Source organism: Mixophyes fleayi, chromosome 12, assembly GCF_038048845.1.
Source record: "Mixophyes fleayi isolate aMixFle1 chromosome 12, aMixFle1.hap1, whole genome shotgun sequence".
NCBI classification, from domain to species: domain Eukaryota; kingdom Metazoa; phylum Chordata; class Amphibia; order Anura; family Limnodynastidae; genus Mixophyes; species Mixophyes fleayi.
In genome coordinates, this window is record NC_134413.1 from 76,067,598 (window position 1) to 76,084,970 (window position 17,373).

At 42.3% G+C, this 17,373-nt stretch overlaps 1 protein-coding gene across 2 annotated transcripts in view; it reads right to left on the reverse strand.

Moving 5' to 3' along the window:
- Window positions 1–17,373, reverse strand: part of LOC142109107 (uncharacterized) — a 125,297-nt gene that overhangs the window by 14,209 nt on the left and 93,715 nt on the right. Inside the window, exons 2-3 of one of the 2 annotated variants that reach the window (XR_012680279.1) lie at window positions 14,087–14,154; window positions 1,319–1,639 (exon numbers count right to left, since the gene is read on the reverse strand). The gene's annotated coding sequence lies outside the window, so the exon portion shown is untranslated. The remainder of the gene's footprint in view (window positions 1–1,318; window positions 1,640–14,086; window positions 14,155–17,373) is intronic. The other variant, XR_012680278.1, reaches the window with a different exon arrangement.

Below are 17,373 nucleotides of genomic sequence, written 5' to 3' on the forward strand. Positions count from 1 at the left end.
ATCAGACTCATCACCTCTCCAAAGATTGAAACTGTCAAAACCCACTTCATAGTCTACCAGCTCTATTCCTGACCCTCTTCTACCTATCGCTCTCATCACACTAACTCAACCCCTTTGTGTCTCCACCTGTTGTCCGATACTCCTATCTAGATTGCAAGCCCTCACGAGCAGGGTCCTCATCCCTAATGTCCTCCTTTCATTACCCGTGTCAGCAGTGTTCTCTCTCCTTTCCTAAATCAGTGGCTCTGTTCCTGTGTGCTGGGCTCATCCCTGTTCCCTATTCTACCCCCCCCCCCATTCCACCCTTATCCTGCCCCTGTCTTCAAATTTTAGTGGAAGGTTATACCCTGTCTAGCATCTGATTGAGGCTGGCTCGGCTTCTTGCTGCTGTATATTGTACTGTTTTACTATGTCGTATTATTCCGTGATACTATTTTACTCTGTACGGTGAAGTGAAACCTTTATGTTGTATATGAAGTAAAACAGAAGAACTAAAATCATCCAAAACAGCAGAGCAAGGAATCGGTTTAAAATAATAATTGGTGGAGTCTGTCAATGTTTAACCAGCCAAATAAAGAAATGGAAGTTGCTCAAATCAATTTATAGGGTGGGGTTATCCTAAAAGGAACAAACAAACACAAAGAGATCCCCCCAGCACACTGCTATAGCCAGCAACAGATCTGCTATTTCTACTGTAGATAAAAATGTGAAAGTCTCAGTTGCACACATTTGCAAATGTATGTTAAAGCCACCCGCCACTCCACGGTGCTTTTGCTAATAGGATGGTCCTACTCTAAACAATGAGAGTCCCATATATTTGGGCCATACATATGTGTTTTTAAATTGAGAGCTAACTTACCAAAGAGGTACCCCAGAAGTCTCCAAATAGCAATCCAATGTCAGCATTCCCCCTTAGCTACTGACACCAACATGCCTCTCAGACAAATAAAGAAATGGAAGTTGCTCAAATCAGTTTACCAGCCACCTGACTTATTGGGTATGTAGAAGAATATAAGAAGATACTAGAAGTAGACAAGAGCATGCAAATAAAATATAAACTTTTCATTTACTGACTAAAGGCATAACTATATATATTGTGGCTTCAGTTCTATGTGGGAAAGGTAGTGCACAATTACCTCCCGTGTTACCAATTTTACATCTACCAAAATTGTACCAAAGTACAATTCATGGTTCTCTATCAGGGTTATTTCCTCTGAAACACTCCCTGTGTTCTGGACATCTGCTGCCCCCCCACTCACTGCAGCCCAGTTTCATGTCTATCTTGGATCATACTATTATATAGGTTAAAATAACTCACCGAAAATTATTCGATACAGCTGCCCATGCGATTCCCCATCGGATAACTCTATATCAGCTCTGTACAGTCCTTGGTCCTCCAGCGTTACATTAATTATGGTTAACGAAGCATCGTTAGAACCGCGCAGTCTTCCTTTATAACGAGATTCTCGTATATCCACGTTTCCATCTGGTGTTGTTGTAGCAAAATGGTTCTCATCAGCTGTGATCCACGAGATGTCTTTTATTTTGTTATTTAACCAAATTGCTTTTACGTTCAGAGTCACACGTCCTCCCTCTGTTACATCTATGATCTGTTCACTGGGTGTCTCGGAGAACACATCTAAGAATGTAAATGTTCCATTATTGACACAAAAGAACATTCTGTACATTAAGTTCTAGATACGGTGCAGCGTCCTCATAATATGGTTATTACATACACAGTAAATGTTACAGGTGACGTGTAGAACCCAGACATTGTATAGAACATATGTACACAGCTCCCTCGCTCAGCTCTCTTCAGCCTACAGACCATTCAGCACCCAAAGCACCAGTAACAATGATTCATTCTCACTTTTTATTGGGGACGTTTTTATTTGAAGAATCCATTAGCCTGGTGTAGAATGTAGTTAATTTTACAGAAAAAGGAAATAGTACTAATTGTAAGGACAAAGATTGAGGATAGGACTGCAAAAATAGAAGCATATTGTGCATTATCACCATTCACAATTAAAGCTGGGTACACAACTAGGCAATCATACTTCAAATGCAATTTCAGTAACGATTTCACCCATGACTGATAGTCCCGATGATTGTACAGATTCATGTGTACACACCTACGCGATTCACCTTCAGATCTGTGATCTTTATCTATCATAACCATCTGCTGAAAAGATTGTGACTCTTCACAATCTACAGATATCTACCTACACTGCTGGTGGTCAGTGCGTACACACCGTCATGGCTCCATCGTTGACCGTGATTTTTTGGAAGTTTATGAAACCAAATCAACAGATGCCATGTGATCCTGGGAGCGCACACACTCTTGCAATATCTGAACAAACAGTCGTAACTCGTGTGATCTGCACAATAATTGAATAGATGTGCCCAGCTTAACATGAACTCTGCAAGATCAAGCTCAGCTGTTTCTGGAATAATTTCTCCAGCAATCCTGTGCAATTTGATAAGAGCAAATGCGCTTTAGGCTGTATTATTGATAATGTAAAAATTTCTGTAGTGTAGACTCCTGCAACTTGGGTATCCCAAAGTGAATCGGGCAGATCACGTGCACTTCTAGACTAGCAAACATTGTAGTCAGTGGAATTCAAAACAAGAAGCTGGTTTTTAACCTGTCCAGGGCTTCTAAGTAAATACGTTTATAATGTGTAATAGAGCGCAGTGTTTATATAGAATGTCAACATTTACCTGTTCTGCCAGTTATCTCCTAGGACCTTGGAAAACCTAGGGGTAAATGTATCAATCGGCGTTATTTAAAATGGCAAAGCCTTGCAGAATCAGCATTGAATAAAATCGTTGTTTTAAATACAGAATGTAAATTGCCGGTTTTAAATAACTGCTGATTAATAGTGATGTAGTGAGCAGAGACTTTGGAATGCATCATGCAGGTTGCAAACACAACCTCCCATCCTTCCCCTGCCATCACATGACCACAGAGGAAGCTTTCTAACTGACTGACTGCAACCAAGATATCAGGTCACAATCTACTTGTGAATAAGTTGAGACCTGACACCAAATGCATGTAACTGAGACACTATTTTGCAGGGGCAGCCATATAAATGTACTGCCACAAAAGCACTCTAGAGAAGTAAGACTTGAGTTATAGAAGGATATCCTTGAAAAATGTTCATCTTCCATAAGCATATAATACTAAAAAAGTTAAAGTAAATCAAGACAAGTCTATGACTGCAGCATTAAGTTGAGCTGGGGTATAAAATGTTTTAGAGTTTAGGTTTATATGGTCCAACAACTTATTCATGCCATCTAGTGAACGGAAAGGAAGCCGAGCAGAGTTGTATATCTGGTGTCGGGTAATACAAAGAACCAGAATCAAGATATAATCTGTTCCAAGTCAATAACAAAGAACCCGAATCAAGATGTAATCTGTTCCAAGTCAATAACAAAGAACCCGAATCAAGATGTAATCTGTTCCAAGCCAACAACCGATTCTTATTAACTACTATAAGTAAAGTATTTCCTCCACGTCATCCAGAAAGAGATATATGTGGATATGAAGGAGGACTACCAGATCCATCCCTGACTATAATTGTCAGCTGATTATCTCTTATTGCATTATTACATGGTGATGCAAAAGATCCAACCTCTTTTTAATTTACAGTCTCCAACAGGACCGCATCCCGCGTTTTAAAGGTGGAGTATTTAATTTATTTTCTATGATCTGAAGAAGGGGGTATAGTTTCCCCATCAGAACTTGAGTCCCCGCTGTCTGTTCTGATACACTGAATACCACATTATCACAAATCTGCGGTAATTAATCTGTGACTATAACAATGCTCTCGTGCTAAATCGTGATATATGAATAGCATATGTCAATTTATTATTATGTTGAATTACCGATACTGATATCCTCCTCTTATAAATATAACTCTTAGAAGAGAAGTGAAAACTTGTCTTAACTCAATGAAGAAATCAATCAAGCCGGGCCAAGTGCAACTCGAGAACAGTGTATGACAGAAGTCAGCAGACGTGTCCTTTCCTGCTACAAGTCAGTGCGCTCCTCCTATAACAGGGGTTGTACTCTGGAAGATGTGAGTACCACAGTACCAGCCAGCTGTTTATACCACTGCCATGCTCTGAAGCAGGGGCACAGCTACATCCTCCCTCTGTCTAGGTGACCTCTACCATAGTGCTCTGTGTTTTGGGCACCGGCATATAAAATTAATAGACCAGCAGTCACTGACCAGGGATCCAGATTTGGGGGGGGGGGGGGGGGGGAAGACATCCAGTCTGTACCTAATATAGTTATTACTAAGGCACAGTAGTGGCCCAACTTTAGGGCTTTGATCAGGCTTAAGCAACACGTTATGAGCAGAAGACCGTAACCTTGAGGACTCTTTGCTAACTTTACAGTCTATTAAGGCAATGAATAAACAATGTCGAGGAGCTCAGTAGACTTTCCCGCAGAGATGGTTGGAGGCGCCGACCAGCTCAGGCGGTAGACCTAGCGGAGCACATTTACTATAGTTTTGTTTCATGCAAAGAAATACACGTAGCGGATTTTAAAGAGTGGCTGTATTCTTATTGCGATCGCTGCTGTCACCTCACTACGGAATCCTGGGAACTCGCAGGCAGCAATCAACAAACGAGCAGCAATAATTCTACGCCAGACTAGAACGCGGAGGATAAAAATGAACACGTTCCTAATAGGGATGAGCGCACTCGGATTTATGAAATCCGAGCCCACCCGAACGTTGCCGATCCGAGTCGGATCCGAGACAGATCCGGGTATTGGCGCCAAATTCAAATGTGAAACTGAGGCTCTGACTCATAATCCCGTTGTCGGATCTCGCGATACTCGGATCCTATAAATTCCCCGCTAGTCGCCGCCATCTTCACTCGGGCATTGATCAGGGTAGAGGGAGGGTGTGTTAGGTGGTCCTCTGTGCTGTTTAGTTCTGTGCTGTTTAGTGCTGTGCTGTGCTGTTTAGTGCTGTGCTGTGCTGTGCTGTGCTGTGCTGTGTTCTGCAGTATCAGTCCAGTGGTGCTGTGTCCTGTGCTCTGTCCTTCTGAGGTCAGTGGTGCTGCTGGGTCCTGTGCTGTGTCCTGTTCAGTCCAGTGGTGCTGTGTCCTGTGCTCTGTGCTTCTAAGGGCATAGTTATTTCCCCAATATTCCCCTGTGTTTAAAAAAATAAAAAAAAGTTTTTTTAAAAAATACCAAAAACTACTTTAATTTTTTTTAATTACCACAAAATTTGCACAACCAATCCTGCAGTATAAGCCCATTGGTACTGCAATATTACCAAGTTCACACATTCAGCAGTAAAAGTCCAGTGGTACTGCAATATTACAAAGTTTACACATTCTGCAGTATCAGTCCAGTGGTGCTGTGTCCTGTGCTCTGTCCTGCTGAGTTCCGTAGTGCTGCTGGGTCCTGTGCCGTGTCCTGTTCAGTCCAGTGGTGCTGTGTCCTGTGCTCTGTGCTTCTAAGGGCATCGTTATTTCCCCATTATTCCCAAGTTTTTAAAAAATAAAAAAAAAGTAAAAAAAAATAAAAAATTTAAAAAAAAAAAAATATATATAATAATTATAACCAAATTTGCAAAACCAATCCAGCAGTATAAGTCCATTGGTACTGCAATATTACCAAGTTCACACATTCTGCAGTATCAGTCCAGTGGTGCTGTGTCCTGTGCTCTGTCCTGCTGAGTTCCGTAGTGCTGCTGGGTCCTGTGCCGTGTCCTGTTCAGTCCAGTGGTGCTGTGTCCTGTGCTCTGTGCTTCTAAGGGCATAGTTATTTCCCCACTATTCCCAAGTTTTTTAAAAATAAAAAAAAAGTAAAAAAAAATAAAAAATTAAAAAAAAAAAAAAATATAATAATTATAACCAAATTTGCAAAACCAATCCAGCAGTATAAGTCCATTGGTACTGCAATATTACCAAGTTCACACATTCTGCAGTATCTTGTGCTACATATAATGGAGACCAAAAATTTGGAGGATAAAGTAGGGAAAGATCAAGACCCACTTCCTCCTAATGCTGAAGCTGCTGCCACTAGTCATGACATAGACGATGAAATGCCATCAACGTCGTCTTCCAAGCCCGATGCCCAATCTCGTAGTACCGGGCATGTAAAATCCAAAAAGCCCAAGTTAAGAAAAAGTAGCAAAAAGAGAAACTTAAAATCATCTGAGGAGAAACGTAAAGTTGCCAATATGCCATTTACGACACGGAGTGGCAAGGAACGGCTTAGGCCCTGGCCCGTGTTCATGACTAGTGGTTCAGCTTCACCCACGGATCTTAGCCCTCCTCCTCCTCCCCCCCCCTACAAAAAATTGAAGAGAGTTATGCTGTCAGCAACAAAACAGCAAACAACTCTGCCTTCTAAAGAGAAATTATCACAAATCCACAAGGCGAGTCCAAGGATGTTGGTGGTTGTCAAGCCTGACCTTCCCATCACTGTACGGGAAGAGGTGGCTCGGGAGGAGGCTATTGATGATGTAGCTGGCGCTGTGGAGGAACTTGATGATGAGGATGGTGATGTGGTTATTGTAAATGAGGCACCAGGGGGGGAAACAGCTGATGTCCATGGGATGAAAAAGCCCATCGTCATGCCTGGTCAGAAGACCAAAAAATGCACCTCTTCGGTCTGGAGTTATTTTTATCCAAATCCAGACAACCAATGTATGGCCATATGTAGCTTATGTAAAGCTCAAATAAGCAGGGGTAAGGATCTTGCCCACCTAGGAACATCCTCCCTTATACGTCACCTGAATAACCTTCATAGTTCAGTGGTTAGTTCAGGAACTGGGGCTAGGACCCTCATCGGTACAGGGACACCTAAATCCCGTGGTCCAGTTGGATACACACCAGCAACACCCTCCTCGTCAACTTCCTCCACAATCTCCATCAGATTCAGTCCTGCAGCCCAAGTCAGCAGCCAGACTGAGTCCTCCTCAATACGGGATTCATCCGAGGAATCCTGCAGCGGTACGCCTACTACTGCCACTGCTGCTGTTGCTGCTGTTAGTCGGTCATCTTCCCAGAGGGGAAGTCGTAAGATCGCTAAGTCTTTCACAAAACAATTGACCGTCCAACAGTCGTTTGCCATGACCACAAAATACGATAGTAGTCACCCTATTGCAAAGCGTATAACTGCGGCTGTAACTGCAATGTTGGTGTTAGACGTGCGCCCGGTGTCCGCCATCAGTGGAGTGGGATTTAGAGGGTTGATGGAGGTATTGTGTCCCCGGTACCAAATCCCGTCGAGATTCCACTTCACTAGGCAGGCGATACCAAAAATGTACAGAGAAGTACGATCAAGTGTCCTCAGTGCTCTAAAAAATGCGGTTGTACCCACTGTCCACTTAACCACGGACATGTGGACAAGTGGTTCTGGGCAAACGAAGGACTATATGACTGTGACAGCCCACTGGGTAGATGCATCCCCTTCCGCAGCAACAGCAACAGCTGCATCAGTAGCAGCATCTACAAAATGGCTGCTCATGCAAAGGCAGGCAACATTGTGTATTACAGGCTTTAATAAGAGGCACAACGCTGACAACATATTAGAGAAAATGAGGGAAATTATCTCCCAGTGGCTTACCCCACTTAGACTCTCATGGGGATTTGTGGTGTCAGACAATGCCAGTAACATTGTGCGGGCATTAAATATGGGCAATTTCCAGCACGTCCCATGTTTTGCCCACACCATTAATTTGGTGGTGCAGCATTACCTCAAGAGTGACAGGGGTGTGCAGGAGATGCTTGCGGTGGCGCGCAAAATTGCTGGACACTTTCGGCATTCAGCCAGTGCCTACCGCAGACTAGAGGCACATCAAAAAAGCATGAACCTGCCCTGCCATCACCTCAAACAAGAGGTTGTGACGCGCTGGATCTCCACCCTCTATATGCTGCAGAGGATGGAGGAGCAGCAAAAGGCCATTCAGGCCTACACAGCCACCTACGACATAGGCAAAGGAGTGGGGATGCGCCTCAGTCAAGCGCAGTGGAGACTGATTTCCGTGTTGTGCAAGGTTCTGCAGCCATTTGAACTTGCCACACGAGAAGTCAGTTCCGACACTGCCAGCTTGAGTCAGGTCATTCCCCTGATCAGGCTGTTGCAGAAGCAGCTGGAGAAAGTGAGGGAGGAACTGGTAAGCCATTGCGATTACACCAAGCATGTAGCTCTTGTGGATGTAGCCCTTCGTACGCTTTGCCAGGATCCGAGGGTGGTCACTCTTTTAAAGTCAGAGGAATACATTCTGGCCACCGTGCTCGATCCTCGGTTTAAAGCGTATGTTGTGTCTCTGTTTCCGGCGGACACAAGTCTACAGCGGTGCAAAGACCTGCTGGTCAGGAGATTGTCCTCTGAAGAGGACCGTGACATGCCAACAGCTCCACCCTCATTTTCTTCCACATCTATGGCTGCGAGGAAAAAGCTCAGTTTTCCCAAAAGAGGCACTGGCGGGGATGCTGATAACATCTGGTCCGGACTGAATGACCTGCCAACCATTGCAGACATGTCTACTCTCGCTGCATTGGATGCTGTCACAATAGAAAAAATTGTGGATGATTACTTTGCTGACACCATCCAAGTAGACATGTCAGACAGTCCATATTGTTACTGGCAGGAAAAAAAGGCAGTTTGGAAGCCCCTGTACAAACTGGCTCTATTTTACCTGAGTTGTCCCCCCTCCAGTGTGTAATCGGAAAGAGTTTTTAGTGCAGCGGGGAACCTGGTCAGTGAGCGGCGAAGGAGGTTGCTTCCTCACAACGTTGAAAAAATGATGTTTATAAAAATGAATAATCAATTCCTCAATGAAGTACAGCACTGCCCTCCAGATACTACAGAGGGACCTGTGGTTGTGGAGTCCAGCGGGGACGAATTGATAATGTGTGATGAGGAGGAAGTACACACTGTAGGGGGAGATGAATCAGAGGTTGAGGATGAGAACGACATCTTGCCTCAGTAGAGCCTGTTTAGTCTGTACAGGGAGAGATGAATAGCTTTTTTGGTGTGGGGGCCCAAACAAACCAATCATTTCAGCCAAAGTTGTTTGGTAGGCCCTGTCGCTGAAATGATTGGTTTGTTAAAGTGTGCATGTCCTATTTAAACAACATAAGGGTGGGTGTGAGGGCCCAAGGACAATTCCATCTTGGACCTTTTTTTTTTGCATTATATGACCAATCAACAGTCGTTTGCCATGTTCAAAAAGTAAAACCAAATTTAAAAAAATACAAGAAATTAAACCAAAAGTAAAATGCCGTGTCATAATTTAAAACAAGAGGTATTGACGTGCTCTAAAACTACTGTATTGTTGTTTATATTTTATAAACACTACACTTGAAAGCTTGAGTCTTTCAATAAAAAAGTAACTGTCCATTGCACGAATATTTGCAACAGGGACAATTTTAGGGTTAAGAAAGTCAACTAATAACACTTCGACGCTGTCTGTCTTTATAAACACTACACTTGGAAGTTGGAGGAGGTATTGTGGCCCCGGCACCAAATTTACTACCGGGGCCACTCCACTGTGCAGTCCATATTTAGGTGTATCAGATATTAAACAACGGTGACAGTTGATGCCCAATTTTTTAATTATATTGTGGCCTCGGTACCAAATTGTGTACCGGGGCCACCACACTACGCAGTCCAGATACTTGTTTGGTGGAATTCAGACCAGTTGAGGGTTTTATTATTATATTGTGGGGACCACTCTATCTATACCACACTACAACTCTATACCACTCTATTTCATACTTTAATTCTATTTCATACTTTAATTCTATTTAATACTTTAATTCTATTTCATACTTTAATTCTATTTCATACTTTAATTCTATTACTAATTACCACAAAGAGGAACAAAATAAACCAATTTTACCAAAAGTATAATATGACTTAGACTTACAAACACTACACTTGAAAGATCGTGCCTTTAAATGAAAAAGTCAGTCTTCATTGCATGACTATGTGCAACAGGGACAGTTTTTTGGGTTTACAAAGTCAAACAATAACACTTCGACCCTGTCTGTCTGGGATCTCAATGACGAATTGTCTGTACCATGTTTGGAGGAGGTATTGTGGCCCCGGTATCAAATTGGGTACCGGGGCCACCCCACTATGCAGTCCAGATACTTGTTTGGTGGAATTCAGACCAGTTGAGGGTTTTATTATTATTATATTGTGTGGACCACTCTATCTATACCACACTACAACTCTATATACCACTCTATTTCATACTTTAATTCTATTTAATACTTTAATTCTATTTCATACTTTAATTCTATTTCATACTTTAATTCTATTACTAATTACCACAAAGAGGAACAAAATAAACCAATTTTACCAAAAGTATAATATGACTTAGACTTACAAACACTACACTTGAAAGATCGTGCCTTTAAATGAAAAAGTCAGTCTTCATTGCATGACTATGTGCAACAGGGACAGTTTTTTGGGTTTACAAAGTCAAACAATAACACTTCGACCCTGTCTGTCTGGGATCTCAATGACGAATTGTCTGTACCATGTTTGGAGGAGGTATTGTGGCCCCGGTATCAAATTGGGTACCGGGGCCACCCCACTATGCAGTCCAGATACTTGTTTGGTGGAATTCAGACCAGTTGAGGGTTTTATTATTATTATATTGTGTGGACCACTCTATCTATACCACACTACAACTCTATATACCACTCTATTTCATACTTTAATTCTATTTCATACTTTAATTCTATTTAATACTTTAATTCTATTTCATACTTTAATTCTATTTCATACTTTAATTCTATTACTAATTACCACAAAGAGGAACAAAATAAACCAATTTTACCAAAAGTATAATATGACTTAGACTTACAAACACTACACTTGAAAGATCGTGCCTTTAAATGAAAAAGTCAGTCTTCATTGCACGACTATGTGCAACAGGGACAGTTTTTTGGGTTTACAAAGTCAAACAATAACACTTTGACCCTGTCTGTCTGGGATCTCAATGACGAATTGTCTGTACCATGTTTGGAGGAGGTATTGTGGCCCCGGTACCAAATTGTGTACCGGGGCCACCACACTACGCAGTCAAGATAGATAGATGCGTATCATAGATAAAGTACATTCAGTGGTGTGGGGCAAATTGAAAAATATTCAAAATGCACTGACATTATCAAAAACAAGAGGTTGTCACACGCTAAAACTCCAACATGTATATGATGGAGAGGATGGAGGAGCAGCCGTATGTGTAGTGTAATGCAGACCTGTTGAAGGTTTTTTATATATTTTATTGTGGTGCCCAGTGCCCACTCCTCTACGCAGTCCAGGTACATTTATTGGTGCGATTCATAAAAGTTCAGGGTTTTTAAGATATTGTGGTGACCCACTCCTCTACGCAGTCCAGGTACATTTATTGGTGCGATTCATAAAAGTTCAGGGTTTTTAAGATATTGTGGTGACCCACTCCTCTACGCAGTCCAGGTACATTTATTGGTGCGATTCATAAAAGTTCAGGGTTTTTAAGATATTGTGGTGACCCACTCCTCTACGCAGTCCAGGTACATTTATTGGTGCGATTCATAAAAGTTCAGGGTTTTTAAGATATTGTGGTGACCCACTCCTCTACGCAGTCCAGGTACATTTATTGGTGCGATTCATAAAAGTTCAGGGTTTTTAATATATTGTGGTGACCCACTCCTCTACGCAGTCCAGGTACATTTATTGGTGCGATTCATAAAAGTTCAGGGTTTTTAATATATATTGTGGTGACCCACTCCTCTACGCAGTCCAGGTACATTTATTGGTGCGATTCATAAAAGTTCTGGGTTTTTAAGATATTGTGGTGACCCACTCCTCTACGCAGTCCAGGTACATTTATTGGTGCGAATCATAAAAGTTCAGGGTTTTTAATATATATTGTGGTGACCCACTCCTCTACGCAGTCCAGGTACATTTATTGGTGCGATTCATAAAAGTTCAGGGTTTTTAAGATATTGTGGTGACCCACTCCTCTACGCAGTCCAGGTACATTTATTGGTGCGATTCATAAAAGTTCAGGGTTTTTAATATATTGTGATGACCCACTCCTCTACGCAGTCCAGGTACATTTATTGGTGCGATTCATAAAAGTTCAGGGTTTTTAATATATATTGTGGTGACCCACTCCTCTACGCAGTCCAGGTACATTTATTGGTGCGATTCATAAAAGTTCTGGGTTTTTAAGATATTGTGGTGACCCACTCCTCTACGCAGTCCAGGTACATTTATTGGTGCGAATCATAAAAGTTCAGGGTTTTTAATATATATTGTGGTGACCCACTCCTCTACGCAGTCCAGGTACATTTATTGGTGCGATTCATAAAAGTTCAGGGTTTTTAAGATATTGTGGTGACCCACTCCTCTACGCAGTCCAGGTACATTTATTGGTGCGATTCATAAAAGTTCAGGGTTTTTAATATATATTGTGGTGACCCACTCCTCTACGCAGTCCAGGTACATTTATTGGTGCGAATCATAAAAGTTCTGGGTTTTTAAGATATTGTGGTGACCCACTCCTCTACGCAGTCCAGGTACATTTATTGGTGCGAATCATAAAAGTTCAGGGTTTTTAATATATATTGTGGTGACCCACTCCTCTACGCAGTCCAGGTACATTTATTGGTGCGATTCATAAAAGTTCAGGGTTTTTAAGATATTGTGGTGACCCACTCCTCTACGCAGTCCAGGTACATTTATTGGTGCGATTCATAAAAGTTCAGGGTTTTTAATATATATTGTGGTGACCCACTCCTCTACGCAGTCCAGGTACATTTATTGGTGCGATTCATAAAAGTTCAGGGTTTTTAATATATATTGTGGTGACCCACTCCTCTACGCAGTCCAGGTACATTTATTGGTGCGATTCATAAAAGTTCAGCATTTTTAATATATATTGTGGTGACCCACTCCTCTACGCAGTCCAGAAAGATACCTTGTTGCAACGTTTTGGACTAATAACTATATTGTGAGGTGTTCAGAATACACTGTAAATTAGTGGAAATGCTTGTTATTGAATGTTATTGAGGTTAATAATAGCCTAGGAGTGAAAATAAGCCCAAAAACTTGATTTTTAAACTTTTTATGTTTTTTTGCAAAAAAATTCGAATCCAAAACCTTAAATCCGAACCGAGACCTTTCGTCAAGTGTTTTGCGAGACAAATCCGAACCTCAAAAATAACGAAAATCCGGATCCAAAACACAAAACACGAGACCTCAATAGTCCGCCGGTGCACATCCCTAGTTCCTAATTTAAAATCCAGCTTTCTTCACCCCCCACCAATGTATATATTCCCGTGTGAAACTCAGCTCTGTTTGGCTTTTTAAAAGGGTCACGGCAATCTCTGTCACTCATTTAGTTTTCATTAAAATCACAACTGTAACGGTAGAAGCTACAGGTGCCCACCCAAGGATGACTTATTGTCTTCAGCCTGTACCATGGGAATACGTTTAAGATTAATAAGATTAAAACCTTACTACATTGTTCTTTCATGCTTCCTTTTTACTTTGGTGAGGAAATGTTCTCTAATATATTTTAAAATTAAATTCAGTTCATGCCTCTAAATATCACAATTTTACCCCCTCCCCCCAAACCCTACACCCAATGCTGCAGCTTGGCCAGCCTATTAGATAATCAGGCCCTGAGCAATATGACGATTAACATAGTTGAATTTGTATGACCCCAGAGTTTCCTAAAATGCCCGGGCTCCATACAGCAGTTACCCTGTGATGACAACCCCGCGGTAGTGCCATCAAACCTATACCTTTGCTGTTCTGTACATGATCTGTATCTGTGCGGATATTCAGAGAGGACAGAGAGACAACCTGGAAAACCGTTCAATAACATGTAAAAGCCAACCCGGATTCATGCCAAGTTCTTCCACCCCAGATCATATCTACGACCTTTACACACTGATGAAGAATCACATCCACAACAAATACAGTCAAAGGAAGAAGCTATTGCAGGAAAATACATCAGCCAACGTGGGCAATGAAGGTTAACTAGAGAGTCCACTGCAGGTATATAGTTACAGTACAGAGATTCTGGTTTTGCACCAAGTAACTCACAGCTTTGTAGGGAAAGTAACACGACCAAGAAGCAGAGTCTTCCCATGTTCTTGCAACTGCGTCAACTGCTGAAAAAAATGAAACAAACGACACATTCAGAGAGACAGCTATACAAACAGAAAGTAAAAAAAGCTGTAACACAATACCCCTCTGGGGTGGGAACTACATTTGCATAAAAAAAAAAAATTTGTGCCTCTCCCTTTCTTGCCATGGGGGAGGAGGACAGAGCATCATTTAGAAGTTAATATTTTGGTGTCCAGAACAGAGGACATGGTGTCTGGTTGCCGAACACTTCAGTATTCAGATGCGATTGGTGGGATCAGTGCTGGGTGTCTGTGCTGCTGCTGCTGTCAGTTTAGGAACTTAGCTGAGTACGGCCTTGTTGTTTTCTGTGTCAAGAGTCAGTATTGGAGGTGAGCCAGCTCTGTGGATTTCTCCTCTGTGGTGTACAGCACTTCTGTTACTGACTAATACAGCAAACCAAGAGCTCTGCAGGACACGCCTCATCCATACAGTCAAGTCCATAAATATTGGGACATCGACACAATTCTCATATTTTGGGCTCTATACACCACCGCGGCTGCTGTACAGTAAAGTGCCGCTATGCAGGGGCACTGTTTAGCCCCCGTTCTTCGTGGAGGGGAGGGGTTTCTGGAGAACCAAAAAACCCCTCTGCGTGCGCCCCTGACAGTGTAGGAATTACGGCAGCACAATTTATTTTTTTCTCAGCTATTAGGGGGGCCCCATGAAGTTGTACCGGGGCCCTGAATTCCTCTTGGCAGCCCTGGTCACACCCCACCATGTGGCGGCGGCCACATGTGGAAGTACAGCGCCCTGTAATGTACAGCAGGAAACACGGAGACAACACGGTACCCTAAATTGAATTTGCTCCTATTTATCCTGTCACTATGATTATCCAATACTATATAATGTCTGCAATTGACTACACTTTGTGGTTACATCCACCAATTTTCCCACCCAAATACTGATGTCTTGTTTACCTTAGCTGCTGGATAACAGGATATAACTAAAAATACACCTTGGTCACATGTGAGGGAAGAGCCAATAGTAGAGCCAGTACACAGAGCTGTGATTGACGCTGGCTGGAGTCCAGGACCTGACATTCGGTGCGCAAAAAGTGAGTTCCCCCCTCTGTGACTCTGTCCTGCTCTTAGTGTTAGTACAGGAGGGGAAAGGGAAGGGGAGTCCCAATATATATACAGGGACATACACTGCGTCACATGCTGAGCACATTTCTGCCCTTATTATCTGATTAATGCATGATTGCCCCCTACCTCCCCGCGCACGGTAATAGTGACATTTAGGCAGAACCGTAACTTAGAATTCTAGTGCCCTGGGCGAGAAAGACAAATGCCGCCCCCCCTAGCCCTCAATTTTAAATAAATTAACCTAAAATATTCCTTGATTGCGCACCAATTCAGCGTTGCGCCCTGGGCGGTCGCCCCTGTCGCACAGCCCTAGTTACGGCCCTGCATTTAGGGGTACTAACACTCCCTCTGATGAGTGCTGGGGGCAGATTGGGTGTGGCTGCTGCAGTGTGTCAGTACTGCTGCAGGGAGGGGGTCACCACCTGTAATCCCCCTATCTCAGTATATACCGGGGAGGGGGTTGTGTCTCCGTGTTCCCTGCAGTACATTACAGGGCGCTGTACTTCCACATGTGGCCACCGGAGGCCACTGCAGACACAGTAACCCTACTAATATCCATAGAGGGAGAAAGAGAAACTTCTACATCACGTGACCGTCCTTCCAGAGACACATTGTAGCTGGGGGGAGAAGATATTTATTATATTATACATTATCCTATTATTATTAGGGGATGTGCACCGGCGACTTTTGAGGTCTCGTGTTTTGTGTTTTGGATCCGGATTTTCGCGATGTTTTGGGTTCGGATTTGTTTCGCAAAACACCTGCCGAAAGGTTTTTGGTTCGGATTTAAGGTTTTGGATTCATTTTTTGAAAAAAAACTAAAAAAGTGTAAAAATCAAGTTTTTGGGCTTATTTTCACTCCTACGCCATTATTAACCTCAATAACATTCAATAACAATCATTTCCACTAATTTAAAGGCTATTCTGAACACCTAACACCTCACAATATTTTTTTTCTTTTTAGTACAAAACGTTGCAACGAGGTATCTTTCTGGACTGCGTAGAGGAGTGTTCCCCACAATATAAGTAAAAACCATCAACTGGTCTGAATTACACCCAAAAATAGTATCTGGACTGCGTAGAGGACTGGCCACTGGCCACCACAATATAATATATAGAAAACCTTCAACAGGTCTGCATTACACCCAAAAATAGTATCTGGACTGCGTAGAGTAGTGGGCACTGGGCACCACAATAAAAAATATATAGAAAACCTTCAACAGGTCTGAATTACACCCAAAAATAGTATCTGGACTGCGTAGAGGACTGGCCACTGGCCACCACAATATAATATATAGAAAACCTTCAACAGGTCTGCATTACACCCAAAAATAGTATCTGGACTGCGTAGAGTAGTGGGCACTGGGCACCACAATAAAAAATATATAGAAAACCTTCAACAGGTCTGAATTACACCCAAAAATAGTATCTGGACTGCGTAGAGGACTGGCCACTGGCCACCACAATATAATATATAGAAAACCTTCAACAGGTCTGCATTACACCCAAAAATAGTATCTGGACTGCGTAGAGTAGTGGGCACTGGGCACCACAATAAAAAATGTATAGAAAACCTTCAACAGGTCTGAATTACACCTAAAAATAGTATCTGGACTGCGTAGAGGACTGGCCACTGGCCACCACAATATAATATATAGAAAACCTTCAACAGGTCTGCATTACACCCCAAAATAGTATCTGAACTGCGTAGAGTAGTGGGCACTGGGCACCACAATAAAAAATATATAGAAAACCTTCAACAGGTCTGCATTACACCCAAAAATAGTATCTGGACTGCGTAGAGTAGTGGGCACAGGGCACCACAATAAAAAATATATAGAAAACCTTCAACAGGTCTGAATTACACCCAAAAATAGTATCTGGACTGCATAGAGGACTGGCCACTGGCCACCACAATATAATATATAGAAAACCTTCAACAGGTCTGCATTACACCCCAAAATAGTATCTGAACTGCGTAGAGTAGTGGGCACTGGGCACCACAATAAAAAATATATAGAAAACCTTCAACAGGTCTGCATTACACCCAAAAATAGTATCTGGACTGCGTAGAGTAGTGGGCACAGGGCACCACAATAAAAAATATATAGAAAACCA